Genomic DNA, 22,030 nt, shown 5'->3' with positions numbered 1-22,030 from the left:
CGTCGGAATTGGATGTCATTTAATGCTACGGCTAGGCAAAAAATCATGGGAAAAAGTTAGTATGTAATGTGGAATAAAATGTTGCTGAGCCTACTGCACGTGGTATTCCCAGCAGGTCTCTCATGCTAGTACTAGCCACGCCCGATGCAGCTTAACTTCATTGATTGGACGAGAACTGGTGTATTCTGAAATGTTTTGGCAGTAGGCTGAATATTCATCGGAATTGGATGTCATTTAATGCTTCGGCTAAGCAAAAAATCTCGGGAAAAATTTAGTATGTACGGTGGAATAAAAATGTTGATGAGCCTAATGCACGTAGTATTCCCAGCCGGTCTCCCATGCAAGTACTAACCACACCCGATGCAGCTTAACTTCAGTGATCGGACGGAAACTGGTGTATTCTGCAATGGTTTGGCAGTAGGCTGAATATTCGTCCGAATTGTATGTCATTTAATGCTTCGTCTAGGCAAAAAATCATGGGAAAAAGTTAGTATGTAATGTGGAATAAAAATGTTGATGAGCCTACTGCACGTGGTATTCCCAGCTGGTCTCCCGTGCAAGTACTAACCACGCCCGATGCGGCTTAACTTCAGTAATCGGACGAGAACTGGTGTATTCTGCAATGGTTTGGCAGTAGGCTGAATAGTTGTCAGAATTGGATGTAATTTAATACTTCGGCTAGGCAACAAATCCCGAGAAAAAGTTGGTATGTACGGTGGAATAAAAATGTTGATAAGCCTACTGCACGTGGTATTCCCAGCAGGTCTCCCATGCAAGTACTAACCATGCCCGATGCAGATTAACTTCAGTGATCAGACGAGAACTGGTGTATTCTGCATTGGTTTGGCAGTAGGCTGAATATTCTTCGCAATTGGATGTCATTTAATGCTTCGGCTAGGCAAAAATTCATGGAAAAAAGTTAGTATGTACGGTGGAATAAAAATGTTCATCAGCCTACTGCACGTGGTATTCCCAGCCGGTCTCCCATGCAAGTACTAACCACGCCCGATGCAGCTTAACTTCAGTGATCGGACGAGAACTGGTGTATTCTGCAATGGTTTGGCCGTAGGCTAAATACTCGTCGGAATTGGATGTAATTTAATACTTCGGCTAGGCAACAAATGCCGGGAAAAAGTTGGTATGTACGGTGGAATAAAAATGTTGATAAACCTACTGCACATTGTATTCCCAACTGATCTCCCATGCAAGTACTAAGCATGCCCGATGCAAATTAACTTCAGGTATCGGACGAGAGCTGGTGTATTCAGCATCGGTTTGGCAGTAGGCTGAATTTTCGTCGCAATTGGATGTCATTTAATGCTTCGGCTAGGCAAAAAATCATGGAAAAAGTTAGTATGTACGATGGAATAAAAATGTTCATCAGCCTACTGCACGTGGTATTCCCAGCCAGTCTCCCATGCAAGTACTGACCACGCCCGATGCAGCTTAACTTCAGTGATCGGACGAGAACAGGTGTATTCTGCAATGTTTTGGCAGTAGGCAGAATATTCGTCGGAATTGGATGTCATTTAATGCTACGGCTAAGCAAAAAAATCATAGGAAAAAGTTAGTATGTAATGTGGAATAATAATGTTGATGAGCCTACTGCACGTCGTATTCCCAGCCGGTCTCTCATACATGTACTAACCACGCCCGATGCAGCTAAACTTCAGGGATCGGACGAGAACTGTGTGTTCTGCAATCGTTTGCCAGTAGGCTGAATATTTGTCAGAATTGGATGTCGTTTAACGTTTCGGCTAGGCAAAAAATCCCGGGGAAAAGTTAGCATGTACGGTGGAATAAAAATGTTGATAAGCCTACTGCACGTGGTATTCCCAGCCGGTCTCCAATGCAAGTACTAACCACGCCCGATGCAGCTTAACTTCAGCGATCGGACGAGAACTGGTGTACTCTGCAATGGTTTGGCAGTAGGCTGAATATTCGTCGGAATTGGATGTAATTTAATACTTCGGCTAGGCAACAAATCCCGGGAAAAAGTTGGAATGTACGGTGAAATAAAAATGTTGATAAGCCAACTGCACGTGGTATTCCCAGCCAGTCTCCCATGCAAGTGCTAACCATGCCCGATGCAGATTAACTTCAGTGATAGGACGAGAACGGGTGTATTCTGCAACGGTTTGGCAGTAGGCTGAACATTCGTCGGAATTGGATGTAACTTAATACTTCGGCTAGGCAAAAAATCCCGGGAAAAAGTTAGTATGTACGGTGGAATAAAAATGATGATGAGCCTAATGCACGTGGTATTCCCAGCCGGTCTCTAATGCAAGTAATAACCACGCTCGATGCAGCTTAACTTCAGTGATCGGACGAGAACTGGTGTATTTTGCAATGGCTTGGCAGTAGGCTGAATGTTCGTCCGAATTGTATGTCGTTCAATGCTTCGGCTATGCAAACAATCCAGGGAAAAATTTAGTATGTACGGTGGAATAAAAATGTTGATGAGCCTAATGCACGTAGTATTCCCAGCCGGTCTCCCATGCAAGTACTAACCACACCCGATGCAGCTTAACTTCAGTGATCGGACGAGAACTGGTGTATTCTGCAATGGTTTGGCAGTAGGCTGAATATTCGTCCTAATTGTATATCATTTAATGCTTCGTCTAGGCAAAAAATCATGGGAAAAAGTTAGCATGTAATGTGGAATAAAAATGTTGATGAGCCTACTGCACGAGGTATTCCCAGCCGGTCTCCCGTGCAAGCACTAACCACGCCCGATGCGGCTTAGCTTCAGTGATCGGACGAGAACTGGTGTATTCTGCAATGGTTTGGCAGTAGGCTGAACATTTGTCAGAATTGGATGTCGTTTAACGTTTCGACTAGGCAAAAAATCCCAGGGAAAAGTTAGCATGTACGGTGGAATAAAAATGTTGATAAGCCTACTGCACGTGGTATTCCCAGCCGGTCACCAATGCAAGTACTAACCACGCCCGATGCAGCTTAACTTCAGCGATCGGACGAGAACTGGTGTATTCTGCAATGGTTTGGCAGTAGGCTGAATATTTGTCAGAATTGGATGTAATTTAATACTTCTGCTAGGCAACAAATCCCGGGAAAAAGTTGGTATGTACGGTGGAATAAAAATGTTGATGAGCGTACTGCACGCGGTATTCCCAGCCGGTCTCACATCCAAGTACTAACCACGCCCGATGCAGCTTAACTTCAGAGATCGGACGAGAACGGGTGTATTCTGCAATGGTTTAGCAGTAGGCTGAATATTCGTCGGAATTGGATGTAACTTAATACTTCGGCTAGGCAAAAAATCCCGGGAAAAATTTAGTCTGTACGGTGGAATAAAAATGTTGATGAGACTAATGCACGTGGTATTCCCAGCCGTTCTCCCATGCAAGTAGTAACCACGCTTGATGCAGCTTAACTTCAGTGATCGGACGAGAACTGGTGTATTTTGCAATGGCTTGGCAGTAGGCTGAATGTTCGTCCGAATTGTATGTCGTTTAATGCTTCGGCTATGCAAACAATCCCGGGAAAATGTTAGTATGTACGGTGGAATAAAAATGTTGATGAGCCTAATGCACGTAGTATTCCCAGCCGGTCTCCCATGCAAGTACTAACCACGCCGGATGCAGCTTAACTTCAGTGATCGGACGAGAACTTGTGTATTCTGCAATGGTTTGGCAGTAGGCTGAATGTTCGTCGGAATTGGATGTCATTAAATGCTTCTGCTAGGCAAAAAATCATGGGAAAAAGTTAGTATGTACGGTGGAATAAAAATGTTGATAAGCCTACTGCACGTGGTATTCCCAGCAGGTCTCTCATGCTAGTACTAGCCACGCCCGATGCAGCTTTACTTCATTGATCGGACGAGAACTGGTGTATTCTGAAATGTTTTGGCAGTAGGCTGAATATTCATCGGAATTGGATGTAATTTAATACTTCGGCTAGGCAACAAATCCCAGGAAAAAGTTGGTATGTACGGTGGAATAAAAATGTTGATGAGCGTACTGCACATGGTATTCCCAGCCGGTCTCACATCCAAGTACTAACCACGCCCGATGCAGCTTATCTTCAGTGATTGGACGAGAACGGGTGTATTCTGCAATGGTTTGGCAGTAGGCTGAATATTTGTCGGAATAGGATGTAATTTAATACTTCGGCTAGGCAAAAAATCCCGGGAAAAGTTAGTACGTACGGTGGTATAAAAATGTTGATGAGCCTAATGCACGTGGTATTCCCAGCCGGTCTCCCATGCAAGTACTAACCACGCCAGATGCATCTTAACTTTAGTGATCGGACGAGAACTGGTGTATTCAGCAATGGTTTGGCAGTAGGCTGAATATTCGTCAGAATTGTATGTCATTTAATGCTTCGGCTAGGCAACAAATCCCGGGAAAAAGTTGGTATGTACGGTGAAATAAAAATGTTGATAAGCCTACTGCACGTGGTATTCCCAGCCGGTCTCCCATGCAAGTACTAACCATGCCCGATGCAGATTAACTTCAGTGATCGGACGAGAACTGGTGTATTCTACACTGGTTTGACAGAAGTCTGAATATTCGTCAGAATTAGATGTCGTTTAATGCTTCGACTAGGCAAAAAATCCCGGGGAAAAGTTAGTATGTACTATGGAATAAAAGTGTTGATGAGAAAACTGCACGTGGTATTCCCAGCAGGCCTCCCATGTAAGTACTAACCACGCCCGATGCAGCTTAACTTCAGCGATCGGACGAGAACTGGTGTACTCTGCAATGGTTCGGCAGTAGGCTGAATATTCGTCGGAATTGGATGTAATTTAATACTATGGCTAGGCAACAAATCCCGGGAAAAAGTTGGTATGTACGGTGAAATAAAATTGTTGATAAGCCTACTGCACGTAGTATTCCCAGCCGGTCTCCCATGCAAGTACTAACCATGCCCGATGCAGATTAACTTCAGTAATCGGACCTGAACTGGTGTAATCTGCTTTGGTTTGGCAGTAGGCTGAATATTCGTCGAAATTGGATGTCATTTAATGCTTCGGCTAGGCAAAAAATCATGGAAAAATTTTAGTATGACAAATGGAATAAAAATGTTCATCAGCCTACTGCACGTGGTATTCCCTGCCGGTCTCCCATCCAAGTACTAACCACGCCCGATGCAGCTTAACTTCAGTGATCGGACGAGAACTGGTGTATTCTGCAATGGTTTGGCAGTAGGCTGAATATTCGTCCGAATTGTATGTCATTTAATGCTTCGTCTAGGCAAAAAATCATGGGAAAAAGTTAGTATGTAATGTGGAATAAAAATGTTGATGAGCCTACTGCACGTGTTATTCCCAGCTGGTCTCCTGTGCAAGTACTAACCACGCCCGATGCGGCTTAACTTCAGTAATCGGACGAGAACTGGTGTATTCTGCAATGGTTTGGCAGTAGGCTGAATATTCGTCGCAATTGGATGTCATTTAATGCTTCGGCTAGGCAAAAATTCATGGAAAAAAGTTAGTATGTACGGTGGAATAAAAATGTTCATCAGCCTACTGCACGTGGTATTCCCAGCCGGTCTCCCATGCAAGTACTAACCACGCCCGATGCAGCTTAACTTCAGTGATCGGACGAGAACTGGTGTATTCTGCAATGGTTTGGCCGTAGGCTGAATACTCGTCGGAATTGGATGTAATTTAATACTTCGGCTAGGCAACAAATGCCGGGAAAAAGTTGGTATGTACGGTGGAATAAAAATGTTGATAAACCTACTGCACGTTGTATTCCCAACTGATCTCCCATGCAAGTACTAAGCATGCCCAATGCAAATTAACTTCAGGTATCGGACGAGAGCTGGTGTATTCATCATCGGTTTGGCAGTAGGCTGAATTTTCGTCCCAATTGGATGTCATTTAATGCTTCGGCTAGGCAAAAAATCATGGAAAATGTTAATATGTACGATGGAATAAAAATGTTCGTCAGCCTACTGCACGTGGTATTCCCAGCCAGTCTCCCATGCAAGTACTAACCACGCCCGATGCAGCTTAACTTCAGTGATCGGACGAGAACAGGTGTATTCTGCAATGGTTTGGCAGTAGGCAGAATATTCGTCGGAATTGGATGTCATTTAATGCTACGGCTAGGCAAAAAAATCATAGGAAAAAGTTAGTATGTAATGTGGAATAAAAATGTTCATCAGCCTACTGCACGTGGTATTCCCAGCCAGTCTCCCATGCAAGTACTAACCACGCCCGATGCAGCTTAACTTCAGTGATCGGACGAGAACTGGTGTGTTCTGCAATGGTTTGGCAGTAGGCTGAATATTTGTCAGAATTGGATGTCGTTTAACGTTTCGGCTAGGCAAAAAATCCCGGAGAAAAGTTAGCATGTACGGTGGAATAAAAATGTTGATAAGCCTACTGCACGTGGTATTCCCAGCCGGTCTCCCATGCAAGTACTAACCACGCCCGATGCAGCTTAACTTCAGCGATCGGACGAGAACTGGTGTACTCTGCAATGGTTTGGCAGTAGGCTGAATATTTGTCGGAATTGGATGTAATTTAATACTTCGGCTAGGCAACAAATCCCGGGAAAAAGTTGGTATGTACGGTGAAATAAAAATGTTGATAAGCCAACTGCACGTGGTATTCCCAGCCGGTCTCCCATGCAAGTACTAACCAAGCCCGATGCAGATTAACTTCAGTGATCGGACGAGAACTGGTGTATTCTGCATTGGTTTGGCCTTAGGCTGAATACTCGTCGGAATTGGATGTAATTTAATACTTCGGCTAGGCAACAAATGCCGGGAAAAAGTTGGTATGTACGGTGGAATAAAAATGTTGATAAACCTACTGCACGTTGTATTCCCAACTGATCTCCCATGCAAGTACTAAGCATGCCAGATGCAAATTAACTTCAGGTATCGGACGAGAGCTGGTGTATTCAGCATCGGTTTGGCAGTAGGCTGAATTTTCGTCGCAATTGGATGTCATTTAATGCTTCGGCTAGGCAAAAAATCATGGAAAAAGTTAGTATGTACGATGGAATAAAAATGTTCATCAGCCCTACTGCACGTGGTATTCCCAGCCAGTCTCCCATGCAAGTACTAACCACGCCCGATGCAGCTTAACTTCAGTGATCGGACGAGAACAGGTGTATTCTGCAATGGTTTGGCAGTAGGCAGATTATTCATCGGAATTGGATGTCATTTAATGCTACGGCTAGACAAAAAAATCATAGGAAATAGTTAGTATGTAATGTGGAATAAAAATGTTGATGAGCCTACTGCACGTCGTATTCCCAGCCGGTCTCTCATGCATGTACTAACCACGCCCGGTGCAGCTAAACTTCAGGGATCGGACGAGAACTGTGTGTTCTGCAATGGTTTGGCAGTAGGCTGAATATTTGTCAGAATTGGATGTCGTTTAACGTTTCGGCTAGGCAAAAAATCCCGGGGAAAAGTTAGCATGTACGGTGGAATAAAAATGTTGATAAGCCTACTGCACGTGGTATTCCCAGCCGGTCTCCCATGCAAGTACTAACCACGCCCGATGCAGCTTAACTTCAGCGATCGGACGAGAACTTGTGTACTCTGCAATGGTTTGGCAGTAGGCTGAATATTTGTCGGAATTGGATGTAATTTAATACTTCGGCTATGCAACAAATCCCGGGAAAAAGTTGGTATATACGGTGAAATAAAAATGTTGATAAGCCAACTGCACGTGGTATTCCCAGCCGGTCTCCCATGCAAGTACTAACCATGCCCGATGCAGATTAACTTCAGTGATCGGACGAGAACTGGTGTATTTACACTAGTTTGACAGAAGTCTGAATATTCGTCAGAATTAGATGTCGTTTAATGCTTCGACTAGGCAAAAAATCCCGGGAAAAAGTTAGTATGTACTATGGAATAAAAATGTTGATGAGAAAACTGCACGTGGTATTCCCAAAAGGTCTCCCATGTAAGCACTAACCACGCCCGATGCAGCTTAACTTCAGCGATCGGACGAGAACTGGTGTACTCTGCAATGGTTTGGCAGTAGGCTGAATATTCGTCGGAATTGGATGTAATTTAATACTTCGGCTAGGCAACAAATCCCAGGAAAAAGTTGGTATGTACGGTGAAATAAAAATGTTGATAAGCCTACTGCACGTGGTATTCCCAGCCGGTCTCCCATGCAAGTACTAACCATGCCCGATGCAGCTTAACTTCAGTGATCGGACGAGAACTGGTGTATTCTGCAATGGTTTGGCAGTAGGCTGAATATTCGTCCTAATTGTATGTCATTTAATGCTTCGTCTAGGCAAAAAATCATGGGAAAAAGTTAGCATGTAATGTGGAATAAAAAAGTTGATGAGAAAACTGCACGTGGTATTCCCAGAAGGTCTCCCATGTAAGCACTAACCACGCCCGATGCAGCTTAACTTCAGCGATCGGACGAGAACTGGTGTACTCTGCAATGGTTTGGCAGTAGGCTGAATATTCGTCGGAATTGGATGTAATTTAATACTTCGGCTAGGCAACAAATCCCGGGAAAAAGTTGGTATGTACGGTGGAATAAAAATGTTGATGAGCGTACTGCACGTGGTATTCCCAGCCCGTCTCACATCCAAGTACTAACCACGCCCGATGCAGCTTAACTTCAGTGATCGGACGAGAACGGGTGTATTCTGCAATGGTTTAGCAGTAGGCTGAATATTCGTCGGAATTGGATGTAACTTAATACTTCGGCTAGGCAAAAAATCCAGGGAAAAATTTAGTCTGTACGGTGGAATTAAAATGTTGATGAGACTAATGCACGTGGTATTCCCAGCCGGTCTCCCATGCAAGTAGTAACCACGCTCGATGCAGCTTAACTTCAGTGATCGGACGAGAACTGGTGTATTTTGCAATGGCTTGGCAGTAGGCTGAATGTTCGTCCGAATTGTATGTCGTTTAATGCTTCGGCTATGCAAACAATCCCGGGAAAATGTTAGTATGTACGGTGGAATAAAAATGTTGATGAGCCTAATGCACGTAGTATTCCCAGCCGGTCTCCCATGCAAGTACTAACCACGCCGGATGCAGCTTAACTTCAGTGATCGGACGAGAACTTGTGTATTCTGCAATGGTTTGGCAGTAGGCTGAATATTCGTCGGAATTGGATGTCATTAAATGCTTCTGCTAGGCAAAAAATCATGGGAAAAAGTTAGTATGTACGGTGGAATAAAAATGTTGATAAGCCTACTGCACGTGGTATTCCCAGCAGGTCTCTCATGCTAGTACTAGCCACGCCCGATGCAGCTTAACTTCATTGATCGGACGAGAACTGGTGTATTCTGAAATGTTTTGGCAGTAGGCTGAATATTCATCGGAATTGGATGTCATTTAATGCTTCGGCTAAGCAAAAAATCTCGGGAAAATGTTAGTAAGTAATGTGGAATAAAAATGTTGATGAGCGTACTGCACATGGTATTCCCAGCCGGTCTCACATCCAAGTACTAACCACGCCCGATGCAGCTTAACTTCAGTGATTGGACGAGAACGGGTGTATTCTGCAATGGTTTGGCAGTAGGCTGAATATTTGTCGGAATAGGATGTAATTTAATACTTCTGCTAGGCAACAAATCCCGGGAAAAAGTTGGTATGTACGGTGGAATAAAAATGTTGATGAGCGTACTGCACGTGGTATTCCCAGCCAGTCTCACATCCAAGTACTAACCACGCCCGATGCAGCTTAACTTCAGCGATCGGACGAGAACTGGTGTACTCTGCAATGGTTTGGCAGTAGGCTGAATATTTGTCGGAATTGGATGTAATTTAATACTTCGGCTAGGCAACAAATCCCGGGAAAAAGTTGGTATGTACGGTGAAATAAAAATGTTGATAAGCCAACTGCACGTGGTATTCCCAGCCGGTCTCCCATGCAAGTACTAACCAAGCCCGATGCAGATTAACTTCAGTGATCGGACGAGAACTGGTGTATTCTGCATTGGTTTGGCCGTAGGCTGAATACTCGTCGGAATTGGATGTAATTTAATACTTCGGCTAGGCAACAAATGCCGGGAAAAAGTTGGTATGTACGGTGGAATAAAAATGTTGATAAACCTACTGCACGTTGTATTCCCAACTGATCTCCCATGCAAGTACTAAGCATGCCAGATGCAAATTAACTTCAGGTATCGGACGAGAGCTGGTGTATTCAGCATCGGTTTGGCAGTAGGCTGAATTTTCGTCGCAATTGGATGTCATTTAATGCTTCGGCTAGGCAAAAAATCATGGAAAAAGTTAGTATGTACGATGGAATAAAAATGTTCATCAGCCTACTGCACGTGGTATTCCCAGCCAGTCTCCCATGCAAGTACTAACCACGCCCGATGCAGCTTAACTTCAGTGATCGGACGAGAACAGGTGTATTCTGCAATGGTTTGGCAGTAGGCAGAATATTCATCGGAATTGGATGTCATTTAATGCTACGGCTAGGCAAAAAAATCATAGGAAATAGTTAGTATGTAATGTGGAATAAAAATGTTGATGAGCCTACTGCACGTCGTATTCCCAGCCGGTCTCTCATGCATGTACTAACCACGCCCGGTGCAGCTAAACTTCAGGGATCGGACGAGAACTGTGTGTTCTGCAATGGTTTGGCAGTAGGCTGAATATTTGTCAGAATTGGATGTCGTTTAACGTTTCGGCTAGGCAAAAAATCCCGGGGAAAAGTTAGCATGTACGGTGGAATAAAAATGTTGATAAGCCTACTGCACGTGGTATTCCCAGCCGGTCTCCCATGCAAGTACTAACCACGCCCGATGCAGCTTAACTTCAGCGATCGGACGAGAACTTGTGTACTCTGCAATGGTTTGGCAGTAGGCTGAATATTTGTCGGAATTGGATGTAATTTAATACTTCGGCTAGGCAACAAATCCCGGGAAAAAGTTAGTATGTACGGTGGAATAAAAATGTTGATAAGCCTACTGCACGTGGTATTCCCAGCCGGTCTCACATCCAAGTACTAACCACGCCCGATGCAGCTTAACTTCAGTGATTGGACGAGAACGGGTGTATTCTGCAATGGTTTGGCAGTAGGCTGAATATTTGTCGGAATAGGATGTAATTTAATACTTCTGCTAGGCAACAAATCCCGGGAAAAAGTTGGTATGTACGGTGGAATGAAAATGTTGATGAGCGTACTGCACGTGGTATTCCCAGCCAGTCTCACATCCAAGTACTAACCACGCCCGATGCAGCTTAACTTCAGCGATCGGACGAGAACTGGTGTACTCTGCAATGGTTTGGCAGTAGGCTGAATATTTGTCGGAATTGGATGTAATTTAATACTTCGGCTAGGCAACAAATCCCGGGAAAAAGTTGGTATGTACGGTGAAATAAAAATGTTGATAAGCCAACTGCACGTGGTATTCCCAGCCAGTCTCCCATGCAAGTACTAACCAAGCCCGATGCAGATTAACTTCAGTGATCGGACGAGAACTGGTGTATTCTGCATTGGTTTGGCCGTAGGCTGAATACTCGTCGGAATTGGATGTAATTTAATACTTCGGCTAGGCAACAAATGCCGGGAAAAAGTTGGTATGTACGGTGGAATAAAAATGTTGATAAACCTACTGCACGTTGTATTCCCAACTGATCTCCCATGCAAGTACTAAGCATGCCAGATGCAAATTAACTTCAGGTATCGAACGAGAGCTGGTGTATTCAGCATCGGTTTGGCAGTAGGCTGAATTTTCGTCGCAATTGGATGTCATTTAATGCTTCGGCTAGGCAAAAAATCATGGAAAAAGTTAGTATGTACGATGGAATAAAAATGTTCATCAGCCTACTGCACGTGGTATTCCCAGCCAGTCTCCCATGCAAGTACTAACCACGCCCGATGCAGCTTAACTTCAGTGATCGGACGAGAACAGGTGTATTCTGCAATGGTTTGGCAGTAGGCAGAATATTCATCGGAATTGGATGTCATTTAATGCTACGGCTAGGCAAAAAAATCATAGGAAATAGTTAGTATGTAATGTGGAATAAAAATGTTGATGAGCCTACTGCACGTCGTATTCCCAGCCGGTCTCTCATGCATGTACTAACCACGCCCGGTGCAGCTAAACTTCAGGGATCGGACGAGAACTGTGTGTTCTGCAATGGTTTGGCAGTAGGCTGAATATTTGTCAGAATTGGATGTCGTTTAACGTTTCGGCTAGGCAAAAAATCCCGGGGAAAAGTTAGCATGTACGGTGGAATAAAAATGTTGATAAGCCTACTGCACGTGGTATTCCCAGCCGGTCTCCCATGCAAGTACTAACCACGCCCGATGCAGCTTAACTTCAGCGATTGGACGAGAACTTGTGTACTCTGCAATGGTTTGGCAGTAGGCTGAATATTTGTCGGAATTGGATGTAATTTAATACTTCGGCTAGGCAACAAATCCCGGGAAAAAGTTGGTATATACGGTGAAATAAAAATGTTGATAAGCCAACTGCACGTGGTATTCCCAGCCGGTCTCCCATGCAAGTACTAACCATGCCTGATGCAGATTAACTTCAGTGATCGGACGAGAACTGGTGTATTTACACTGGTTTGACAGAAGTCTGAATATTCGTCAGAATTAGATGTCGTTTAATGCTTCGACTAGGCAAAAAATCCCGGGAAAAAGTTAGTATGTACTATGGAATAAAAATGTTGATGAGAAAACTGCACGTGGTATTCCCAGAAGGTCTCCCATGTAAGCACTAACCACGCCCGATGCAGCTTAACTTCAGCGATCGGACGAGAACTGGTGTACTCTGCAATGGTTTGGCAGTAGGCTGAATATTCGTCGGAATTGGATGTAATTTAATACTTCGGCTAGGCAACAAATCCCAGGAAAAAGTTGGTATGTACGGTGAAATAAAATTGTTGATAAGCCTACTGCACGTGGTATTCCCAGCCGGTCTCCCATGCAAGTACTAACCATGCCCGATGCAGCTTAACTTCAGTGATCGGACGAGAACTGGTGTACTCTGCAATGGTTTGGCAGTAGGCTGAATATTCGTCCTAATTGTATGTCATTTAATGCTTCGTCTAGGCAAAAAATCATGGGAAAAAGTTAGCATGTAATGTGGAATAAAAAAGTTGATGAGAAAACTGCACGTGGTATTCCCAGAAGGTCTCCCATGTAAGCACTAACCACGCCCGATGCAGCTTAACTTCAGCGATCGGACGAGAACTGGTGTACTCTGCAATGGTTTGGCAGTAGGCTGAATATTCGTCGGAATTGGATGTAATTTAATACTTCGGCTAGGCAACAAATCCCGGGAAAAAGTTGGTATGTACGGTGGAATAAAAATGTTGATGAGCGTACTGCACGTGGTATTCCCAGCCGGTCTCACATCCAAGTACTAACCACGCCCGATGCAGCTTAACTTCAGTGATCGGACGAGAACGGGTGTATTCTGCAATGGTTTAGCAGTAGGCTGAATATTCGTCGGAATTGGATGTAACTTAATACTTCGGCTAGGCAACAAATCCCGGGAAAATGTTAGTATGTACGGTGGAATAAAAATGTTGATGAGCCTAATGCACGTAGTATTCCCAGCCGGTCTCCCATGCAAGTACTAACCACGCCGGATGCAGCTTAACTTCAGTGATCGGACGAGAACTTGTGTATTCTACAATGGTTTGGCAGTAGGCTGAATATTCGTCGGAATTGGATGTCATTAAATGCTTCTGCTAGGCAAAAAATCATGGGAAAAAGTTAGTATGTACGGTGGAATAAAAATGTTGATAAGCCTACTGCACGTGGTATTCCCAGCAGGTCTCTCATGCTAGTACTAGCCACGCCCGATGCAGCTTAACTTCATTGATCGGACGAGAACTGGTGTATTCTGAAATGTTTTGGCAGTAGGCTGAATAATCATCGGAATTGGATGTCATTTAATGCTTCGGCTAAGCAAAAAATCTCGGGAAAATGTTAGTAAGTAATGTGGAATAAAAATGTTGATGAGCGTACTGCACATGGTATTCCCAGCCGGTCTCACATCCAAGTACTAACCACGCCCGATGCAGCTTAACTTCAGTGATTGGACGAGAACGGGTGTATTCTGCAATGGTTTGGCAGTAGGCTGAATATTTGTCGGAATAGGATGTAATTTAATACTTCTGCTAGGCAACAAATCCCGGGAAAAAGTTGGTATGTACGGTGGAATAAAAATGTTGATGAGCGTACTGCACGTGGTATTCCCAGCCGGTCTCACATCCAAGTACTAACCACGCCCGATGCAGCTTAACTTCAGTGATCGGACGAGAACGGGTGTATTCTGCAATGGTTTAGCAGTAGGCTGAATATTCGTCGGAATTGGATGTAACTTAATACTTCGGCTAGGCAAAAAATCCCGGGAAAAATTTAGTCTGTACGGTGGAATAAAAATGTTGATGAGACTAATGCACGTGGTATTCCCAGGCGGTCTCCCATGCAAGTAGTAACCACGCTCGATGCAGCTTAACTTCAGTGATCGGACGAGAACTGGTGTATTTTGCAATGGCTTGGCAGTAGGCTGAATGTTCGTCCAAATTGTATGTCGTTTAATGCTTCGGCTATGCAAACAATCCCGGGAAAATGTTAGTATGTACGGTGGAATAAAAATGTTGATGAGCCTAATGCACGTAGTATTCCCAGCCGGTCTCCCATGCAAGTACTAACCACGCCGGATGCAGCTTAACTTCAGCGATCGGACGAGAACTTGTGTATTCTCCAATGGTTTGGCAGTAGGCTGAATATTCGTCGGAATTGGATGTCATTAAATGCTTCTGCTAGGCAAAAAATCATGGAAAAAAGTTAGTATGTACGGTGGAATAAAAATGTTGATAAGCCTACTGCACGTGGTATTGCCAGCAGGTCTCTCATGCTAGTACTAGCCACGCCCGATGCAGCTTAACTTCATTGATCGGACGAGAACTGGTGTATTCTGAAATGTTTTGGCAGTAAGCTGAATATTCATCGGAATTGGATGTCATTTAATGCTTCGGCTAAGCAAAAAATCTCGGGAAAATGTTAGTAAGTAATGTGGAATAAAAATGTTGATGAGCGTACTGCATATGGTATTCCCAGCCGGTCTCACATCCAAGTACTAACCACGCCCGATGCAGCTTAACTTCAGTGATTGGACGAGAACAGGTGTATTCTGCAATGGTTTGGCAGTAGGCTGAATATTTGTCGGAATAGGATGTAATTTAATACTTCGGCTAGGCAAAAAATCCCGGGAAAAGTTAGTACGTACGGTGGTATAAAAATGTTGTTGAGCCTAATGCACGTGGTATTCCCAGCCGGTCTCCCATGCAAGTACTAACCACGCCAGATGCATCTTAACTTTAGTGATCGGATGAGAACTGGTGTATTCTGCAATGGTTTGGCAGTAGGCTGAATATTCGTCCGAATTGTATGTCATTTAATGCTTCGGCTAGGCAACAAATCCCGGGAAAAAGTTGGTATGTACGGTGAAATAAAAATGTTGATAAGCCTACTGCACGTGGTATTCCCAGCCGGTCTCCCATGCAAGTACTAACCATGCCCGATGCAGATTAACTTCAGTGATCGGACGAGAACTGGTGTATTCTACACTGGTTTGACAGAAGTCTGAATATTCGTCAGAATTAGATGTCGTTTAATGCTTCGACTAGGCAAAAAATCCCGGGGAAAAGTTAGTATGTACTATGGAATAAAAGTGTTGATGAGAAAACTGCACGTGGTATTCCCAGCAGGTCTCCCATGTAAGTACTAACCACGCCCGATGCAGCTTAACTTCAGCGATCGGACGAGAACTGGTGTACTCTGCAATGGTTTGGCAGTAGGCTGAATATTCGTCGGAATTGGATGTAATTTAATACTATGGCTAGGCAACAAATCCCGGGAAAAAGTTGGTATGTACGGTGAAATAAAATTGTTGATAAGCCTACTGCACGTGGTATTCCCAGCCGGTCTCCCATGCAAGTACTAACCATGCCCGATGCAGATTAACTTCAGTAATCGGACCTGAACTGGTGTACTCTGCTTTGGTTTGGCAGTAGGCTGAATATTCGTCGAAATTGGATGTCATTTAATGCTTCGGCTAGGCAAAAAATCATGGAAAAATTTTAGTATGTACGATGGAATAAAAATGTTCATCAGCCTACTGCACGTGGTATTCCCTGCCGGTCTCCCATCCAAGTACTAACCACGCCCGATGCAGCTTAACTTCAGTGATCGGACGAGAACTGGTGTATTCTGCAATGGTTTGGCAGTAGGCTGAATATTCGTCCGAATTGTATGTCATTTAATGCTTCGTCTAGGCAAAAAATCATGGGAAAAAGTTAGTATGTAATGTGGAATAAAAATGTTGATGAGCCTACTACACGTAGTATTCCCAGCTGGTCTCCTGTGCAAGTACTAACCACGCCCGATGCAGCTTAACTTCAGTAATCGGACGAGAACTGGTGTATTCTGCAATGGTTTGGCAGTAGACTGAATATTTGTCAGAATTGGATGTAATTTAATACTTCGGCTAGGCAACAAATCCCGAGAAAAAGTTGGTATGTACGGTGGAATAAAAATGTTGATAAGCCTACTGCACGTGGTATTCCCAGCAGGTCTCCCATGCTAGTACTAACCATGCCCGATGCAGATTAACTTCAGTGATCAGACGAGAACTGTTGTATTCTGCATTGGTTTGGCAGTAGGCTGAATATTCGTCGCAATTGGATGTCATTTAATGCTTCGGCTAGGCAAAAATTCATGGAAAAAAGTTAGTATGTACGGTGGAATAAAAATGTTCATCAGCCTACTGCACGTGGTATTCCCAGCCGGTCTCCCATGCAAGTACTAACCACGCCCGATGCAGCTTAACTTCAGTGATCGGACGAGAACTGGTGTATTCTGCAATGGTTTGGCCGTAGGCTGAATACTCGTCGGAATTGGATGTAATTTAATACTTCGGCTAGGCAACAAATGCCGGGAAAATGTTAGTAAGTAATGTGGAATAAAAATGTTGATGAGCGTACTGCACATGGTATTCCCAGCCGGTCTCACATCCAAGTACTAACCACGCCCGATGCAGCTTAACTTCAGTGATTGGACGAGAACGGGTGTATTCTGCAATGGTTTGGCAGTAGGCTGAATATTTGTCGGAATAGGATGTAATTTAATACTTCGGCTAGGCAAAAAATCCCGGGAAAAGTTAGTACGTACGGTGGTATAAAAATGTTGTTGAGCCTAATGCACGTGGTATTACCAGCCGGTCTCCCATGCAAGTACTAACCACGCCAGATGCATCTTAACTTTAGTGATCGGACGAGAACTGGTGTATTCTGCAATGGTTTGGCAGTAGGCTGAATATTCGTCCGAATTGTATGTCATTTAATGCTTCGGCTAGGCAACAAATCCCGGGAAAAAGTTGGTATGTACGGTGAAATAAAAATGTTGATAAGCCTACTGCACGTGGTATTCCCAGCCGGTCTCCCATGCAAGTACTAACCATGCCCGATGCAGATTAACTTCAGTGATCGGACGAGAACTGGTGTATTCTACACTGGTTTGACAGAAGTCTGAATATTCGTCAGAATTAGATGTCGTTTAATGCTTCGACTAGGCAAAAAATCCCGGGGAAAAGTTAGTATGTACTATGGAATAAAAGTGTTGATGAGAAAACTGCACGTGGTATTCCCAGCAGGTCTCCCATGTAAGTACTAACCACGCCCGATGCAGCTTAACTTCAGCGATCGGACGAGAACTGGTGTACTCTGCAATGGTTTGGCAGTAGGCTGAATATTCGTCGGAATTGGATGTAATTTAATACTATGGCTAGGCAACAAATACCGGGAAAAAGTTGGTATGTACGGTGAAATAAAATTGTTGATAAGCCTACTGCACGTGGTATTCCCAGCCGGTCTCCCATGCAAGTACTAACCATGCCCGATGCAGATTAACTTCAGTAATCGGACCTGAACTGGTGTACTCTGCTTTGGTTTGGCAGTAGGCTGAATATTCGTCGAAATTGGATGTCATTTAATGCTTCGGCTAGGCAAAAAATCATGGAAAAATTTTAGTATGTACGATGGAATAAAAATGTTCATCAGCCTACTGCACGTGGTATTCCCTGCCGGTCTCCCATCCAAGTACTAACCACGCCCGATGCAGCTTAACTTCAGTGATCGGACGAGAACTGGTGTATTCTGCAATGGTTTGGCAGTAGGCTGAATATTCGTCCGAATTGTATGTCATTTAATGCTTCGTCTAGGCAAAAAATCATGGGAAAAAGTTAGTATGTAATGTGGAATAAAAATGTTGATGAGCCTACTGCACGTGGTATTCCCAGCTGGTCTCCTGTGCAAGTACTAACCACGCCCGATGCGGCTTAACTTCAGTAATCGGACGAGAACTGGTGTATTCTGCAATGGTTTGGCAGTAGACTGAATATTTGTCAGAATTGGATGTAATTTAATACTTCGGCTAGGCAACAAATGCCGGGAAAAAGTTGGTATGTACGGTGGAATAAAAATGTTGATAAACCTACTGCACGTTGTATTCCCAACTGATCTCCCATGCAAGTACTAAGCATGCCCAATGCAAATTAACTTCAGGTATCGGACGAGAGCTGGTGTATTCAGCATCGGTTTGGCAGTAGGCTGAATTTTCGTCGCAATTGGATGTCATTTAATGCTTCGGCTAGGCAAAAAATCATGGAAAATGTTAGTATGTACGATGGAATAAAAATGTTCATCAGCCTACTGCACGTGGTATTCCCAGCCAGTCTCTCATGCAAGTACTAACCACGCCCGATGCAGCTTAACTTCAGTGATCGGACGAGAACAGGTGTATTCTGCAATGGTTTGGCAGTAGGCAGAATATTCGTCGGAATTGGATGTCATTTAATGCTACGGCTAGGCAAAAAAATCATAGGAAAAAGTTAGTATGTAATGTGGAATAAAAATGTTCATCAGCACATGGTATTCCCAGCCAGTCTCCCATGCAAGTACTAACCACGCCCGATGCAGCTTAACTTCAGTGATCGGACGAGAACTGGTGTGTTCTGCAATGGTTTGGCAGTAGGCTGAATATTTGTCAGAATTGGATGTCGTTTAACGTTTCGGCTAGGCAAAAAATCCCGGGGAAAAGTTAGCATGTACGGTGGAATAAAAATGTTGATAAGCCTACTGCACGTGGTATTCCCAGCCGGTCTCCCATGCAAGTACTAACCACGCCCGATGCAGCTTCAGCGATCGGACGAGAACTGGTGTACTCTGCAATGGTTTGGCAGTAGGCTGAATATTTGTCGGAATTGGATGTAATTTAATACTTCGGCTAGGCAACAAATCCCGGGAAAAAGTTGGTATGTACGGTGAAATAAAAATGTTGATAAGCCAACTGCACGTGGTATTCCCAGCCGGTCTCCCATGCAAGTACTAACCATGCCCGATGCAGATTAACTTCAGTGATCGGACGAGAACTGGTGTATTCTGCATTGGTTTGCAGTAGGCTGAATATTCGTCGCAATTGGATGTCATTTAATGCTTCGGCTAGGCAAAAATTCATGGAAAAAAGTTAGTATGTATGGTGGAATAAAAATGTTCAACAGCCTACTGCACGTGGTATTCCCAGCCGGTCTCCCATGCAAGTACTAACCACGCCCGATGCAGCTTAACTTCAGTGATCGGACGAGAACTGGTTTAATCTGCAATGGTTTGGCCGTAGGCTGAATACTCGTCGGAATTGGATGTAATTTAATACTTCGGCTAGGCAACAAATGCCGGGAAAAAGTTGGTATGTACGGTGGAATAAAAATGTTGATAAACCTACTGCACGTTGTATTCCCAACTGATCTCCCATGCAAGTACTAAGCATGCCCGATGCAGATTAACTTCAGTAATCGGACCTGAACTGGTGTACTCTGCTTTGGTTTGGCAGTAGGCTGAATATTCGTCGAAATTGGATGTCATTTAATGCTTCGGCTAGGCAAAAAATCATGGAAAAATTTTAGTATGTACGATGGAATAAAAATGTTCATCAGCCTACTGCACGTGGTATTCCCTGCCGGTCTCCCATCCAAGTACTAACCACGCCCGATGCAGCTTAACTTCAGTGATCGGACGAGAACTTGTGTATTCTGCAATGGTTTGGCAGTAGGCTGAATATTCGTCGGAATTGGATGTCATTAAATGCTTCTGCTAGGCAAAAAATCATGGGAAAAAGTTGGTATGTACGGTGGAATAAAAATGTTGATAAGCCTACTGCACGTGGTATTCCCAGCAGGTCTCTCATGCTAGTACTAGCCACGCCCGATGCAGCTTAACTTCATTGATCGGACGAGAACTGGTGTATTCTGAAATGTTTTGGCAGTAGGCTGAATATTCATCGGAATTGGATGTCATTTAATGCTTCGGCTAAGCAAAAAATCTCGGGAAAATGTTAGTAAGTAATGTGGAATAAAAATGTTGATAAGCCAACTGCATGTGGTATTCCCAGCCGGTCTCCCATGCAAGTACTAACCATGTCCGATGCAGATTAACTTCAGTGATCGGACGAGAACTGGTGTATTCTGCATTGGTTTGGCAGTAGGCTGAATATTCGTCGCAATTGGATGTCATTTAATGCTTCGGCTAGGCAAAAAATCATGGAAAAAGTTAGTATGTACGATGGAATAAAAATGTTCATCAGCCTACTGCACGTGGTATTCCCAGCCAGTCTCCCATGCAAGTACTAACCACGCCCGATGCAGCTTAACTTCAGTGATCGGACGAGAACTGGTGTGTTCTGCAATGGTTTGGCAGTAGGCTGAATATTTGTCAGAATTGGATGTCGTTTAACGTTTCGGCTAGGCAAAAAATCCCGGGGAAAAGTTAGCATGTACGGTGGAATAAAAATGTTGATAAGCCTACTGCACGTGGTATTCCCAGCCGGTCTCCCATGCAAGTACTAACCACGCCCGATGCAGCTTAACTTCAGTGATCGGACGAGAACAGGTGTATTCTGCAATGGTTTGGCAGTAGGCAGAATATTCATCGGAATTGGATGTCATTTAATGCTACGGCTAGGCAAAAAAATCATAGGAAATAGTTAGTATGTAATGTGGAATAAAAATGTTGATGAGCCTACTGCACGTCTTATTCCCAGCCGGTCTCTCATGCATGTACTAACCACGCCCGGTGCAGCTAAACTTCAGGGATCGGACGAGAACTGTGTGTTCTGCAATGGTTTGGCAGTAGGCTGAATATTTGTCAGAATTGGATGTCGTTTAACGTTTCGGCTAGGCAAAAAATCCCGGGGAAAAGTTAGCATGTACGGTGGAATAAAAATGTTGATAAGCCTACTGCACGTGGTAATCCCAGCCGGTCTTCCATGCAAGTACTAACCACGCCCGATGCAGCTTAACTTCAGCGATCGGACGAGAACTTGTGTACTCTGCAATGGTTTGGCAGTAGGCTGAATATTTGTCGGAATTGGATGTAATTTAATACTTCGGCTAGGCAACAAATCCCGGGAAAAAGTTGGTATATACGGTGAAAAAAAAATATTGATAAGCCAACTGCACGTGGTATTCCCAGCCGGTCTCCCATGCAAGTACTAACCATGCCCGATGCAGATTAACTTCAGTGATCGGACGAGAACTGGTGTATTCTACACTGGTTTGACAGAAGTCTGAATATTCGTCAGAATTAGATGTCGTTTAATGCTTCGACTAGGCAAAAAATCCCGGGAAAAAGTTAGTATGTACTATGGAATAAAAATGTTGATGAGAAAACTGCACGTGGTATTCCCAGAAGGTCTCCCATGTAAGTACTAACCACGCCCGATGCAGCTTAACTTCAGCGATCGGACGAGAACTGGTGTACTCTGCAATGGTTTGGCAGTAGGCTGAATATTCGTCGGAATTGGATGTAACTTAATACTTCGGCTAGGCAACAAATCCCAGGAAAAAGTTGGTATGTACGGTGAAATAAAAATGTTGATAAGCCTACTGCACGTGGTATTCCCAGCCGGTCTCTCATGCAAGTACTAACCATGCCCGATGCAGCTTAACTTCAGTGATCGGACGAGAACTGGTGTATTCTGCAATGGTTTGGCAGTAGGCTGAATATTCGTCCTAATTGTATGTCATTT

At 43.9% G+C, this 22,030-nt stretch overlaps 3 non-coding genes and 78 pseudogenes across 3 annotated transcripts; all 81 read right to left on the bottom strand.

Moving 5' to 3' along the window:
• Positions 1 to 303: 303 nt before the first annotated feature.
• LOC146737536 (5S ribosomal RNA) lies at positions 304 to 423 on the bottom strand (annotated as a pseudogene).
• Positions 424 to 519: 96 nt separating this feature from the next.
• LOC146737535 (5S ribosomal RNA) lies at positions 520 to 639 on the bottom strand (annotated as a pseudogene).
• A 96-nt stretch (positions 640 to 735) lies between these two features.
• Positions 736 to 855, bottom strand: LOC146737534 (5S ribosomal RNA; annotated as a pseudogene).
• Positions 856 to 951: 96 nt separating this feature from the next.
• Positions 952 to 1,071, bottom strand: LOC146737533 (5S ribosomal RNA; annotated as a pseudogene).
• Positions 1,072 to 1,382: 311 nt separating this feature from the next.
• On the bottom strand, positions 1,383 to 1,502 carry LOC146737532 (5S ribosomal RNA; annotated as a pseudogene).
• A 312-nt stretch (positions 1,503 to 1,814) lies between these two features.
• Positions 1,815 to 1,934, bottom strand: LOC146737531 (5S ribosomal RNA; annotated as a pseudogene).
• A 528-nt stretch (positions 1,935 to 2,462) lies between these two features.
• Positions 2,463 to 2,582, bottom strand: LOC146737530 (5S ribosomal RNA; annotated as a pseudogene).
• Positions 2,583 to 2,678: 96 nt separating this feature from the next.
• LOC146737529 (5S ribosomal RNA) lies at positions 2,679 to 2,798 on the bottom strand (annotated as a pseudogene).
• A 96-nt stretch (positions 2,799 to 2,894) lies between these two features.
• Positions 2,895 to 3,014, bottom strand: LOC146737528 (5S ribosomal RNA; annotated as a pseudogene).
• A 96-nt stretch (positions 3,015 to 3,110) lies between these two features.
• On the bottom strand, positions 3,111 to 3,230 carry LOC146737527 (5S ribosomal RNA; annotated as a pseudogene).
• A 312-nt stretch (positions 3,231 to 3,542) lies between these two features.
• Positions 3,543 to 3,662, bottom strand: LOC146737526 (5S ribosomal RNA; annotated as a pseudogene).
• A 96-nt stretch (positions 3,663 to 3,758) lies between these two features.
• On the bottom strand, positions 3,759 to 3,878 carry LOC146737525 (5S ribosomal RNA; annotated as a pseudogene).
• Positions 3,879 to 3,974: 96 nt separating this feature from the next.
• LOC146737524 (5S ribosomal RNA) lies at positions 3,975 to 4,094 on the bottom strand (annotated as a pseudogene).
• A 95-nt stretch (positions 4,095 to 4,189) lies between these two features.
• On the bottom strand, positions 4,190 to 4,309 carry LOC146737523 (5S ribosomal RNA; annotated as a pseudogene).
• Positions 4,310 to 4,405: 96 nt separating this feature from the next.
• On the bottom strand, positions 4,406 to 4,525 carry LOC146737522 (5S ribosomal RNA; annotated as a pseudogene).
• Positions 4,526 to 4,621: 96 nt separating this feature from the next.
• On the bottom strand, positions 4,622 to 4,741 carry LOC146737521 (5S ribosomal RNA; annotated as a pseudogene).
• A 96-nt stretch (positions 4,742 to 4,837) lies between these two features.
• Positions 4,838 to 4,957, bottom strand: LOC146737520 (5S ribosomal RNA; annotated as a pseudogene).
• Positions 4,958 to 5,053: 96 nt separating this feature from the next.
• Positions 5,054 to 5,173, bottom strand: LOC146737519 (5S ribosomal RNA). The gene has a single exon (XR_014931031.1). It is a non-coding gene; the product is annotated as a 5S ribosomal RNA (ribosomal RNA).
• A 96-nt stretch (positions 5,174 to 5,269) lies between these two features.
• On the bottom strand, positions 5,270 to 5,389 carry LOC146737518 (5S ribosomal RNA; annotated as a pseudogene).
• Positions 5,390 to 5,485: 96 nt separating this feature from the next.
• LOC146737517 (5S ribosomal RNA) lies at positions 5,486 to 5,605 on the bottom strand (annotated as a pseudogene).
• A 311-nt stretch (positions 5,606 to 5,916) lies between these two features.
• On the bottom strand, positions 5,917 to 6,036 carry LOC146737516 (5S ribosomal RNA; annotated as a pseudogene).
• Positions 6,037 to 6,133: 97 nt separating this feature from the next.
• On the bottom strand, positions 6,134 to 6,253 carry LOC146737515 (5S ribosomal RNA; annotated as a pseudogene).
• A 96-nt stretch (positions 6,254 to 6,349) lies between these two features.
• On the bottom strand, positions 6,350 to 6,469 carry LOC146737514 (5S ribosomal RNA; annotated as a pseudogene).
• Positions 6,470 to 6,565: 96 nt separating this feature from the next.
• LOC146737513 (5S ribosomal RNA) lies at positions 6,566 to 6,685 on the bottom strand (annotated as a pseudogene).
• A 312-nt stretch (positions 6,686 to 6,997) lies between these two features.
• Positions 6,998 to 7,117, bottom strand: LOC146737512 (5S ribosomal RNA; annotated as a pseudogene).
• Positions 7,118 to 7,429: 312 nt separating this feature from the next.
• LOC146737511 (5S ribosomal RNA) lies at positions 7,430 to 7,549 on the bottom strand (annotated as a pseudogene).
• Positions 7,550 to 7,860: 311 nt separating this feature from the next.
• LOC146737510 (5S ribosomal RNA) lies at positions 7,861 to 7,980 on the bottom strand (annotated as a pseudogene).
• Positions 7,981 to 8,076: 96 nt separating this feature from the next.
• On the bottom strand, positions 8,077 to 8,196 carry LOC146737509 (5S ribosomal RNA; annotated as a pseudogene).
• Positions 8,197 to 8,292: 96 nt separating this feature from the next.
• Positions 8,293 to 8,412, bottom strand: LOC146737508 (5S ribosomal RNA; annotated as a pseudogene).
• A 96-nt stretch (positions 8,413 to 8,508) lies between these two features.
• On the bottom strand, positions 8,509 to 8,628 carry LOC146737507 (5S ribosomal RNA; annotated as a pseudogene).
• Positions 8,629 to 8,940: 312 nt separating this feature from the next.
• Positions 8,941 to 9,060, bottom strand: LOC146737506 (5S ribosomal RNA; annotated as a pseudogene).
• A 96-nt stretch (positions 9,061 to 9,156) lies between these two features.
• Positions 9,157 to 9,276, bottom strand: LOC146737505 (5S ribosomal RNA; annotated as a pseudogene).
• A 96-nt stretch (positions 9,277 to 9,372) lies between these two features.
• Positions 9,373 to 9,492, bottom strand: LOC146737504 (5S ribosomal RNA; annotated as a pseudogene).
• A 96-nt stretch (positions 9,493 to 9,588) lies between these two features.
• On the bottom strand, positions 9,589 to 9,708 carry LOC146737503 (5S ribosomal RNA; annotated as a pseudogene).
• Positions 9,709 to 9,804: 96 nt separating this feature from the next.
• On the bottom strand, positions 9,805 to 9,924 carry LOC146737502 (5S ribosomal RNA; annotated as a pseudogene).
• A 311-nt stretch (positions 9,925 to 10,235) lies between these two features.
• On the bottom strand, positions 10,236 to 10,355 carry LOC146737501 (5S ribosomal RNA; annotated as a pseudogene).
• Positions 10,356 to 10,667: 312 nt separating this feature from the next.
• Positions 10,668 to 10,787, bottom strand: LOC146737500 (5S ribosomal RNA; annotated as a pseudogene).
• A 96-nt stretch (positions 10,788 to 10,883) lies between these two features.
• Positions 10,884 to 11,003, bottom strand: LOC146737499 (5S ribosomal RNA; annotated as a pseudogene).
• Positions 11,004 to 11,099: 96 nt separating this feature from the next.
• LOC146737498 (5S ribosomal RNA) lies at positions 11,100 to 11,219 on the bottom strand (annotated as a pseudogene).
• Positions 11,220 to 11,315: 96 nt separating this feature from the next.
• Positions 11,316 to 11,435, bottom strand: LOC146737497 (5S ribosomal RNA; annotated as a pseudogene).
• Positions 11,436 to 11,746: 311 nt separating this feature from the next.
• LOC146737496 (5S ribosomal RNA) lies at positions 11,747 to 11,866 on the bottom strand (annotated as a pseudogene).
• A 312-nt stretch (positions 11,867 to 12,178) lies between these two features.
• On the bottom strand, positions 12,179 to 12,298 carry LOC146737495 (5S ribosomal RNA; annotated as a pseudogene).
• Positions 12,299 to 12,609: 311 nt separating this feature from the next.
• LOC146737494 (5S ribosomal RNA) lies at positions 12,610 to 12,729 on the bottom strand (annotated as a pseudogene).
• A 96-nt stretch (positions 12,730 to 12,825) lies between these two features.
• LOC146737493 (5S ribosomal RNA) lies at positions 12,826 to 12,945 on the bottom strand (annotated as a pseudogene).
• A 96-nt stretch (positions 12,946 to 13,041) lies between these two features.
• Positions 13,042 to 13,161, bottom strand: LOC146737492 (5S ribosomal RNA; annotated as a pseudogene).
• Positions 13,162 to 13,257: 96 nt separating this feature from the next.
• Positions 13,258 to 13,377, bottom strand: LOC146737491 (5S ribosomal RNA; annotated as a pseudogene).
• Positions 13,378 to 13,473: 96 nt separating this feature from the next.
• On the bottom strand, positions 13,474 to 13,593 carry LOC146737490 (5S ribosomal RNA; annotated as a pseudogene).
• A 96-nt stretch (positions 13,594 to 13,689) lies between these two features.
• On the bottom strand, positions 13,690 to 13,809 carry LOC146737489 (5S ribosomal RNA; annotated as a pseudogene).
• A 96-nt stretch (positions 13,810 to 13,905) lies between these two features.
• Positions 13,906 to 14,025, bottom strand: LOC146737488 (5S ribosomal RNA; annotated as a pseudogene).
• A 96-nt stretch (positions 14,026 to 14,121) lies between these two features.
• On the bottom strand, positions 14,122 to 14,241 carry LOC146737487 (5S ribosomal RNA; annotated as a pseudogene).
• Positions 14,242 to 14,337: 96 nt separating this feature from the next.
• LOC146737486 (5S ribosomal RNA) lies at positions 14,338 to 14,457 on the bottom strand (annotated as a pseudogene).
• A 528-nt stretch (positions 14,458 to 14,985) lies between these two features.
• Positions 14,986 to 15,105, bottom strand: LOC146737485 (5S ribosomal RNA; annotated as a pseudogene).
• Positions 15,106 to 15,200: 95 nt separating this feature from the next.
• LOC146737484 (5S ribosomal RNA) lies at positions 15,201 to 15,320 on the bottom strand (annotated as a pseudogene).
• A 96-nt stretch (positions 15,321 to 15,416) lies between these two features.
• On the bottom strand, positions 15,417 to 15,536 carry LOC146737483 (5S ribosomal RNA; annotated as a pseudogene).
• Positions 15,537 to 15,632: 96 nt separating this feature from the next.
• Positions 15,633 to 15,752, bottom strand: LOC146737482 (5S ribosomal RNA; annotated as a pseudogene).
• A 96-nt stretch (positions 15,753 to 15,848) lies between these two features.
• LOC146737481 (5S ribosomal RNA) lies at positions 15,849 to 15,968 on the bottom strand (annotated as a pseudogene).
• Positions 15,969 to 16,064: 96 nt separating this feature from the next.
• LOC146737480 (5S ribosomal RNA) lies at positions 16,065 to 16,184 on the bottom strand. Its single transcript, XR_014931030.1, has one exon. It is a non-coding gene; the product is annotated as a 5S ribosomal RNA (ribosomal RNA).
• Positions 16,185 to 16,280: 96 nt separating this feature from the next.
• LOC146737479 (5S ribosomal RNA) lies at positions 16,281 to 16,400 on the bottom strand (annotated as a pseudogene).
• A 96-nt stretch (positions 16,401 to 16,496) lies between these two features.
• Positions 16,497 to 16,616, bottom strand: LOC146737478 (5S ribosomal RNA; annotated as a pseudogene).
• A 96-nt stretch (positions 16,617 to 16,712) lies between these two features.
• LOC146737477 (5S ribosomal RNA) lies at positions 16,713 to 16,832 on the bottom strand (annotated as a pseudogene).
• A 96-nt stretch (positions 16,833 to 16,928) lies between these two features.
• Positions 16,929 to 17,048, bottom strand: LOC146737476 (5S ribosomal RNA; annotated as a pseudogene).
• A 95-nt stretch (positions 17,049 to 17,143) lies between these two features.
• Positions 17,144 to 17,263, bottom strand: LOC146737475 (5S ribosomal RNA; annotated as a pseudogene).
• A 96-nt stretch (positions 17,264 to 17,359) lies between these two features.
• On the bottom strand, positions 17,360 to 17,479 carry LOC146737474 (5S ribosomal RNA; annotated as a pseudogene).
• Positions 17,480 to 17,575: 96 nt separating this feature from the next.
• LOC146737473 (5S ribosomal RNA) lies at positions 17,576 to 17,695 on the bottom strand (annotated as a pseudogene).
• Positions 17,696 to 17,791: 96 nt separating this feature from the next.
• On the bottom strand, positions 17,792 to 17,911 carry LOC146737472 (5S ribosomal RNA; annotated as a pseudogene).
• A 96-nt stretch (positions 17,912 to 18,007) lies between these two features.
• LOC146737471 (5S ribosomal RNA) lies at positions 18,008 to 18,127 on the bottom strand. The gene has a single exon (XR_014931029.1). It is a non-coding gene; the product is annotated as a 5S ribosomal RNA (ribosomal RNA).
• Positions 18,128 to 18,223: 96 nt separating this feature from the next.
• Positions 18,224 to 18,343, bottom strand: LOC146737470 (5S ribosomal RNA; annotated as a pseudogene).
• A 311-nt stretch (positions 18,344 to 18,654) lies between these two features.
• On the bottom strand, positions 18,655 to 18,774 carry LOC146737469 (5S ribosomal RNA; annotated as a pseudogene).
• Positions 18,775 to 18,864: 90 nt separating this feature from the next.
• Positions 18,865 to 18,984, bottom strand: LOC146737468 (5S ribosomal RNA; annotated as a pseudogene).
• A 96-nt stretch (positions 18,985 to 19,080) lies between these two features.
• On the bottom strand, positions 19,081 to 19,195 carry LOC146737467 (5S ribosomal RNA; annotated as a pseudogene).
• A 96-nt stretch (positions 19,196 to 19,291) lies between these two features.
• LOC146737466 (5S ribosomal RNA) lies at positions 19,292 to 19,410 on the bottom strand (annotated as a pseudogene).
• Positions 19,411 to 19,506: 96 nt separating this feature from the next.
• On the bottom strand, positions 19,507 to 19,626 carry LOC146737465 (5S ribosomal RNA; annotated as a pseudogene).
• Positions 19,627 to 19,938: 312 nt separating this feature from the next.
• Positions 19,939 to 20,058, bottom strand: LOC146737464 (5S ribosomal RNA; annotated as a pseudogene).
• Positions 20,059 to 20,154: 96 nt separating this feature from the next.
• Positions 20,155 to 20,274, bottom strand: LOC146737463 (5S ribosomal RNA; annotated as a pseudogene).
• Positions 20,275 to 20,370: 96 nt separating this feature from the next.
• Positions 20,371 to 20,490, bottom strand: LOC146737462 (5S ribosomal RNA; annotated as a pseudogene).
• A 95-nt stretch (positions 20,491 to 20,585) lies between these two features.
• Positions 20,586 to 20,705, bottom strand: LOC146737461 (5S ribosomal RNA; annotated as a pseudogene).
• Positions 20,706 to 20,801: 96 nt separating this feature from the next.
• LOC146737460 (5S ribosomal RNA) lies at positions 20,802 to 20,921 on the bottom strand (annotated as a pseudogene).
• A 312-nt stretch (positions 20,922 to 21,233) lies between these two features.
• On the bottom strand, positions 21,234 to 21,353 carry LOC146737459 (5S ribosomal RNA; annotated as a pseudogene).
• Positions 21,354 to 21,449: 96 nt separating this feature from the next.
• Positions 21,450 to 21,569, bottom strand: LOC146737458 (5S ribosomal RNA; annotated as a pseudogene).
• A 96-nt stretch (positions 21,570 to 21,665) lies between these two features.
• LOC146737457 (5S ribosomal RNA) lies at positions 21,666 to 21,785 on the bottom strand (annotated as a pseudogene).
• A 96-nt stretch (positions 21,786 to 21,881) lies between these two features.
• Positions 21,882 to 22,001, bottom strand: LOC146737456 (5S ribosomal RNA; annotated as a pseudogene).
• Between the last annotated feature and the right edge of the window lie 29 nt (positions 22,002 to 22,030).

The sequence above is a fragment of the Saccoglossus kowalevskii genome, chromosome 11 (genome assembly GCF_978046115.1).
Source record: "Saccoglossus kowalevskii chromosome 11, keSacKowa6.1, whole genome shotgun sequence".
Lineage (NCBI taxonomy): Eukaryota > Metazoa > Hemichordata > Enteropneusta > Harrimaniidae > Saccoglossus > Saccoglossus kowalevskii.
The sequence above is the reverse complement of the archived record's forward strand: the minus strand, read 5'-3'. Positions and strand labels throughout refer to the sequence as shown.